Here is an 8,085-nt window from a genome sequence, read left to right on the forward strand (position 1 = left end):
GGATGTTTACAGCTGTTTCTCTTCATTTTGAGTTGTACCCCATCAACAAAGTCCCACGGACTTTTCTCCCACAGGCTTTACTCCATTCGCGTCATCATGGTCAAGTCTACTTTGAGGAGGCAGCTCTTCCTCAATTGCATTTTGAGTGCCTTCCAACCTAAGGGGCTCATTTTCTGGCTTTCTATCTGACAGTGTTTCTCTGCTATTCATAAGGTTTTTAGTGGCTGAATATTCAGAAGTAGTTCGTCACTCCTTTTTCCTAGTCTGTGTTTATCTGGAAGCTCATCTGAAACCTGTCCACCATGTATGACCCTTCTGGTATTGAAAATACCAGTGGCATAGCTTTCAGAATCACAGCAACTCACAAGCCAGTACAGTATGACAAACTGACAGACGAGTGGTTTTCCTTTATACCAACAATGAATAATTGGAATTTGAAATTAAAAGCACAATACCGTATACATTGTTGTTAAGTGCTGTCAAGCCAGTTCTGACTCATAGTGACCCTGTATAGGGTTTCTGAGGAGCGACTGGTGAGTTTGAACCGCTGATCATGTGGTTCAAACCAACTTTGCTGTAAAGTGTTTTTCCCACAGTGCCAATCCAGGAAGGACTCCGACATATACATTGTTGTTAAGTGCTATTGAGTCAGTTCTGACTTACAGCAACCCTATATATTTTCCTTGGCTGGTAAGCTTGAGCCGCCAAACTTGCGATTCAGACTTTGCAGTCCAGCACATTAACCCACAGCACCACACCAGGACTCCAACATACACACTGTTGTTGTTAAGTGTCATTGATTGATTCCAACCCATAGCGACCTGTATAGGGCTTCCAAGGAGCAGCTGGTGAGCTTAAACCACCAACTTTTGCAGTTCAAATGACTTTGCAGTCCAGTGCATTAACTCACAGCACCTCACCAGGACTCCAACATATGCATTAGCACCATAAAAAAAAAAAAAGGAAATAGGTATAAATTTAACTATATGCAAAGTATAATGAAAACTACAAAATTATGAGGAAAGGTCAAAGAAGCTCTAAGTAAGTGGGGATATAGTTCATGTTTAGAATTGTTAAGTGCTGTTGAGTCGGTTCCAATCTCATCATGCCCAGTATAGAGTTTCTGAGGCTATAAATCTTAGCAGGAACAGAAAGCCTCATCTTTCACCTGCAGAGCAGTTGGTGGGTTTGAACCACCAATCTTATGGTTTGCAGTTGAGTGCTTAGCCTATGTGGAGCCACATGCTGTTCATGGATAGAAAGACTTATCAAGATGTTAGTTATGCCCAACTTGGTCTGTAGATTCAATGCAGCTCCACGCAGAATCCCAGCAGGTTATCTATTTAACTTTTTATTGTGAAATGAGTGAAGGTTAACAGACAAGATCATTAGCTTTCCACTCAACAAGATAAACACTTTGTTTCATCTCAGTGTTTACAATTCCCTTCTTGAAACATCCTACTTCCAATGGCTTCCCTTTTGCATTTTATATTGTGCAACTGAACAAATAATGCACTAGGCCACAAGGTCGGTTTGAAGTAAAAATATTTGATATACATATACCAAACAAAAAAACGTTCATTTAAATGTCTTAAGGGCATATTCCGCAAGCTAGCCTCCTGCTAGAAGGCACACAGCTTTACTCAGTCCATGGGCCTAGAGCCCAAAGTTGCTCTCTCCATGCCACCACCTCTGCCACCATCTCTGCCGTCACTGCTTTTCTAGGTAGAGATCTCACACTCCACTCATGTCCTTCCTTCTTGATGGTCCTGGGATCGTCTATTCCTGAAATGAAAGATTAAGCTACTCCCCCTTTTAGTTACACATCTTCTATAATTACAGTAGTGACCATTACAATCCTGCTAATAATTACAATTGAATCATAAAATCCTATTACCAGCATCCCCTATCCCCTTTCTTTAGACCCTTCTGTAAAAGAGGAAAACTATTCAGTGGGGATTCTACCTTACCCCTCCCTCCCCACTTATTCTGAAACTAAGCACACTGTCACCACATGGAGCAGCTGCGGGTTCAAATCCCTGACTTTTAAATTAGCAGTCCAACACTTAACCACTGTGCCACCAGGGGTCCTAATGTAATCACAAGGGTGTTTATAAGAGGGAGGAAGAGTCAGAGAAGTTGTGACGACAGAGAAGAGGTCAGAGTGATGCAAGGCCACAAGCCAGGAATGTAAGCAGACTCTGGTGGTGGTGATGTTGACACAGAGTCATTTCTGACTAATAGCAACCCTGCAAAGGGTTTCTGAGACTATAAATCTTTACCAGAGCAGAAAGCCTCATCTTCCTCCCACGGAACAGCTGGTAGTTTCAAACAGCGGACTCTGAAGTTAGCAGCCTGACTTGTAACCACTACGCTCCCAGAGCTCCTTAAGACTATAGGCAGCCTCTAGAAGCTGGAAAAAGAAAGGAAGCATTCTCCCCTGAAATCTCCCAAAGAAATGCAGCCCTGTCCACCTATTTTCGGCTTCTCTTAGAAAGTACATTAGTGGCACTTTAAATGTATGGTCATTTGCTGTATGAGCAATAGGAAACTATTATAAGACCCAAGATTCTCAGGGCTCTTTCCATGGAAGTAATAAAACTGTCTTTTCTCATTAAACTTTCAACCATAGGGCTTTTTGCTATGGGTCACTTCTCACAAACATCTAATTTGATGGCTTCTGGGGTAGGACTGAGATGGGAGAGGAAAAGAAAGGGATCTCAAGAGGTTACAACTCACCTGCCTGCCTTGTTATAAGATAGAATTGTTAAGTGCTGTCGAGTGGGTTCCGACTCATAGAGTCTTTGTATAGAGTTTCTGAGGAGCGACTGTAAGCCAGTCACTTCATGCCTTTATTTCCCCCTCATTTTAGGTAGCCAATGTCTAAGTTGCCCGTCCCTATCTACCTTGTGTACAGAGGGGATAACATTGATACTTGATGTGAAGACTCCTTCCCTCTCTGTTGGTATTTTGAGCTACTACCTCCATGAATATAGGTAAAGTTCATCAAATTATAGCAATTTACCCTCGTTTCCTTTATCAAAAATGGTTTTCTTTTTTATCTTCCTCTAATTGAGTTCTGATTATCAAGCCATTGAGGCTAGGTCAAATGGTTACTATCTGCATGTTTGGGTATTCTTGTGTGTCTCCCCTCACTTCATATCAGCAGGATGCTTCACTCTTAGCTCTAGCCCTCTGAGGCTATTTCCTTGTCCATGGGCTCAGGCATCCCCAGGTATCACCACATATTGGTGCAACCACCCCTTCCTCTTCTCTCTCTCATCTCAGGTCAACAGGAGTCTATGGAACGTGGTTGAACTCAGCCCATTTCTTTATTGTTGCCTTTCCCCTGCTTCCACTCACCAGTACTCTAATGTGGTTGTCAGCAAGCTTACATGCCTGCTCATGTGTTCCCTTTGAGTTTCAGTCTTAGAGGGGAGTTTGTCCTGAAGGAACTTGATTGCTTGCCTTGATGGCTTCCTGGTGAACAACTTGCTTATTTATTTTTGTAGTAGCCAATCATACTGCCATTTTTGTTTTGGGATTTTCCTGATGATCTTTCTTTGAAGATGAATCATCTGTCACTCTAGCTGTTCCAGGCAGGTCTGCTTGTGCTTTCTAGTGGGAATTTCCCACCTCAGAAGGTTCTGGATGGAACTCAGGATTCCACCTAAGATCCTATACACTGCAAAGGCTTGCAAGAGGCCAATTTCACTGGGCAAGTTGTAGAACCCCTTTTAGGTATTCCAATCAGTTATAGACTGTGGGCTTACAAGCTTTCTGTAATCATGTTTCCTGACCTTCCTTCCTATCCCACTCAAGTGTCTATTTTACAATAGTAGGCAAGGAAAACCAATATTCATAAGACAGTCAGGCATCTTAGTATTATTTCCCTTCTTCAGACTATGACTACATCTCTGTATCACAAAGCCCTGTTGTTCCAAGGGTGAGCATGCATCACTATTTACCTCTGTCCCATTTAGCCCATGCAAACCTGTCTCAGTCTACCCCTATCTACCTTGTTCTTCTACCCCCTCCCCCTTCTTGTGTATTGCCCTCCCCAACATCTGAACTATGATGTGTCTGCCCCTGCCCTGTGTTCTACTATCTTCTCCCTCCACCTCCCACCCCACCCCCACCAGTAACCAACAAAGCATTTTTCCCCCTATTTAGTATGGATATCTTTTCTTAAACTTTTATAATAATGGTCTTATGCAATATTTGTCCTTTTTTGACTGACTAATTTCACTCAGCATAATGTCCTCAAGGTTCATCTATGTTATGTGGTGGGTTACAGCTTCAAGATAGCATAATATTCCATTGTATGTATGTACCAAAGTTTGGTTATCCATTCTTCCATTGATGGGCACTTAGGCTGTCTCCATCTTTTTGCTATTGTAAATAGTGCTGCTCCAGAGTGGTTGGACCATTTTGCATTCCCACCACCAGTGTAGGAGGGTCCCCTCCAACCTTTTTGTAGCAGCCAAGCATGTTAACATTTTGCATCATCCAGGAATTTCCCACCATCCTTAACTTCTTGTTGTTACGTGCCGTGGAGTCGACTCATAGCAAGTCTGTACAGGGTTTCCAAAGTTGTAAATCTTTATGGGAGCAGAAAGCCTCATCTTTCTCCCCTAGAACAGCTGGTAGTTTTGAACTGCTGACCTTGAGGTTCACAGCCCGATTCATAACCACTACGCTACCAGAGCTCCTTGGCATGTGCTTTTGTCCTTATCACATTGCTCTCAAAATGGCTGCTACACCTCTAGGAGGCAGGTCCACAATGCCAGTTCACAAAAGGCAGAATAAAGGCTTTTAAAAGTCTCCATGAAAACCCAGCCAGAGATACCTGTTTACTTTTGTCAAAATTGGGTTGTGTGGCTACTGCTAATTACAGTAATCTGAGGTAATAAATTGGTATGGTTTTAGCCTGAGCACTGTTGGAGTCTTGGAGACCCTGGGTAGTACAGAGGGTAAATGTGCTAGGCTGCAAATCAAAAGTTGGAGACACAAATTCTACCCAGATGCATCTCAGAAGAAAGACCTAACTATCTACTTCTGAAAAATCAACCACTGAAAACCCTATGGGTGGTTCTACGTGATACATGTAAATTGATAACACTAAATTGTACATGTAAAAACTGTTGCATTGGTAAATGTGTTAACTATATTTTTACAGCAATAAAAAATGAATTAAAAAAAAAAAACATGCGGAGCACAGTTTTACTCTAACACACAAAAGGTTACGATGAGTTGGAATCAACTGACAGGCAACTGGTCTAGTTGCAATTGAGCAAAATTAGGATTGGTAGAATAGGAAGCAAAGGCTGGATATTAAATGAACGCTGTAAGATAATCACTGCTAACCACAAGATCAGCAGTTCAAATCTACCAGCCGCTCCTTGGAAAGCCTGAGCAGGGTTGTTCTGAATTGGAACTAACTAGACAGCATTTAACAACCACCACCATACCATATGGAGTCCTGGTGTGGCGCTATAGCATAAGCCACTGGACTGCTAACTACAAAGTTCGTGGTTCAAACCCAACAGCCGCTCCTTGGAAACTCTATCAGGGTCACAAGGATGGCATTTAACAACAAGCATGCCCTACCATCTTGCACCCAGCATCCACTTCCTCCCAAGCTTTCCCCAGAGCCAGCCTCCTTGGCTGAGACAATTGGGTGGAACACAGTTGCAGCCAATCTGGGCCTGACTTTAAGGTCCTGTTCACATACCATAGTAGCAAGCTCATGGTTTTCCCTGGCTGCACAACTGAGACAACTCTGCTTTCATCCTGTTGACCTCACCCTGACCTCTGCTGGAGGTCCCATGACCTTCACAAGCTTCCACAACAGCAGCCTTGTCAGTGGACGTTGAAGGGCACTTCTGTGCTGGGTGCCCTCAGCAAAGCTGCAAGTGGATGCTAGTTTGGTCCAGAGTCACTGCCCATTCTGAGCTCCAATTTCTCCAGAACAGAGCCTGTTTCCTACAAGGCAAAGGGGGTTCTGACCAGTCCACTCACAGAAAGCCACTGAAGACTGGGTGTGTTTCTAACCCAGATAATTGTAAAATTATAGGCAGGTTCAGGCAGAGAAAGATGGAACAATCATCCCTGCTCCTCAAACGGAATCACATAGGTTACAAGGCTGAGCCCAGGGGAAGGACTGGAGTTGGGGAGACTGCTTAAATCTGCTGGAAGAAAAAGGGAGCAAGCTCAGTACTTAGCCACTTCTCTGTCATAGCTATTTCTAATTACAATTTAGCAGGTGACTGTAAGCCAATTGGTAAGGCTTTCTAGACTTCATTAAGGTCACTTGTAAATTATCTACACTACATGAATCCTGGTGTGGCACTGTGGGTTAATGCGCTGGACTGCAAAGCCATTTGAACTGCAAGGTCTGTGGTTCAAGCTCACCAGCTGCTCCTCAGAAACCCTATACAGGGTCGCTGTGGGTCGAAACCTACTCGATGGCACTTAAAAATACTAGTTGGAGTCCTGGTGAGGCACTGTAGGATAAGCACTGGACTGTTAATCACAAGATCGGCTTTTCAAACCCAGCAGCCACTCTTCAGAAACCCTATATATAGGGCCACTCTGGATTGGAACTGATTCATTAGCACACACCACCACCAAATACGAGTTGAAAGAAGTCCAGGTGGCACAAACTGCTAAGCGTCAGTTGCTAACCGAAAAGTTTGCAGTTCAAACCCACTCAGCATCTTCATGGCAGAAAGATCTGACCATGGGCTTCTGAAGAGGTTACAGACAAGAAGCGACATAGAGCAGTTCTACTCTGTCACCAGGGGTCACTATGAGTCAGAATCAACTTGACGGAATCTAACAACACACCAGTTGCCACTGAGTTGTCTCTGGCTCATGCATGGCAACTCCATGTGTATCAGGAGACCTGTACTCCATAAGGTTTTCAATGGCTGAAGGAGATCACCAGGCATTTCTGCATAAGTACATTTGGGTGGACTCAAACTGCCAATCTTTTAGTTAGCTGTGAGTACATTAACCATTTGCACCACACTGGGACTCCTAACCTAGACCATGTTGCTGTTAAGTGCCATCAAGGCGATTCTAACTCATAGCTACCCTGTATAGAGTTTCCAACAAACGGCTGGTGGATTTGAACCTTGAGGTTCAAACTGACTTTGCAGTCTGGTCGAGTGTTTATTCTACAGCACTCTATCAGTACCTAGAGTCTGATTTCAACAGTTTTTATTTAATGGATCTGAGATGGTATGTATGGGGCTTTGGCAGTCTTAAGAGGACCCTAGTTGATCCTATTGTGTAGCCAGCATTGAAAACCTCACTATTTAAAGTATGATCTTCAGGCCAGGGCTTCGACCAGGCGCCTTGTTATACATACATAAGAATCACCTGGGGATCTTGTTAAACTGGAGCTTGTAATCCAGTCTGTCTGGGGTAGAAATGTAAATTCTCAGCAAGGGGATCGAACTGAAGTGAACTGGTCTGAGGCCCGTCTAACAGGCTAACAGCATCAGTTTCACTTGGGTGTGTCAGCAATGCAGTGTCTTGGGCCCCAAGACAGATGGACCCCAGTGCATTTTGCCATCTGACACTACATTATCCCTAGGTGAGTCATCTGAGAAGCCAGGTGAGGTCCCTGCCTTGTCCAAAAGAAATTCTAAGTCTCAATTAATTCAGCCTGTCCTCTCTTGGAAAGATACTACTACCATTGGCTTGGAGGGTCTTGGGTGTGTGGAGGAGGGCCATGTGAGGAGGCAAGATGGGAAACAACGGGAGGATCGCTGAGTGTGCCATGCCCGGAAGCGCTGTGGGATTTTTTGATCAAGGTTCAGTGCATCCCCAGCACGGCAGGAGCCAGCTGTGTAGCCTCAGGAGCCTGTGGCTGGAGGCAGCACTTCTGCGCCTTTCCCTCTGTGCTCCTTCACCAGTCACTTGCTCTGGGCTTCTGGGAAACCAAATAATTTCACTTAGAACTCCAGGGTTCTCCAGAAATTTCCAGAATCCCTCCCAGGCCTGACTCTGTCTTGGTCTCCCTTTTGATGTGTCTCCAACGTATGTAGCTTTGAGAAAACCTTGCTAATATACATT

The sequence above is a fragment of the Chrysochloris asiatica genome, unplaced genomic scaffold (assembly GCF_000296735.1).
Source record: "Chrysochloris asiatica unplaced genomic scaffold, ChrAsi1.0 scaffold00024, whole genome shotgun sequence".
Classification (NCBI taxonomy): Eukaryota; Metazoa; Chordata; class Mammalia; order Afrosoricida; family Chrysochloridae; genus Chrysochloris; species Chrysochloris asiatica.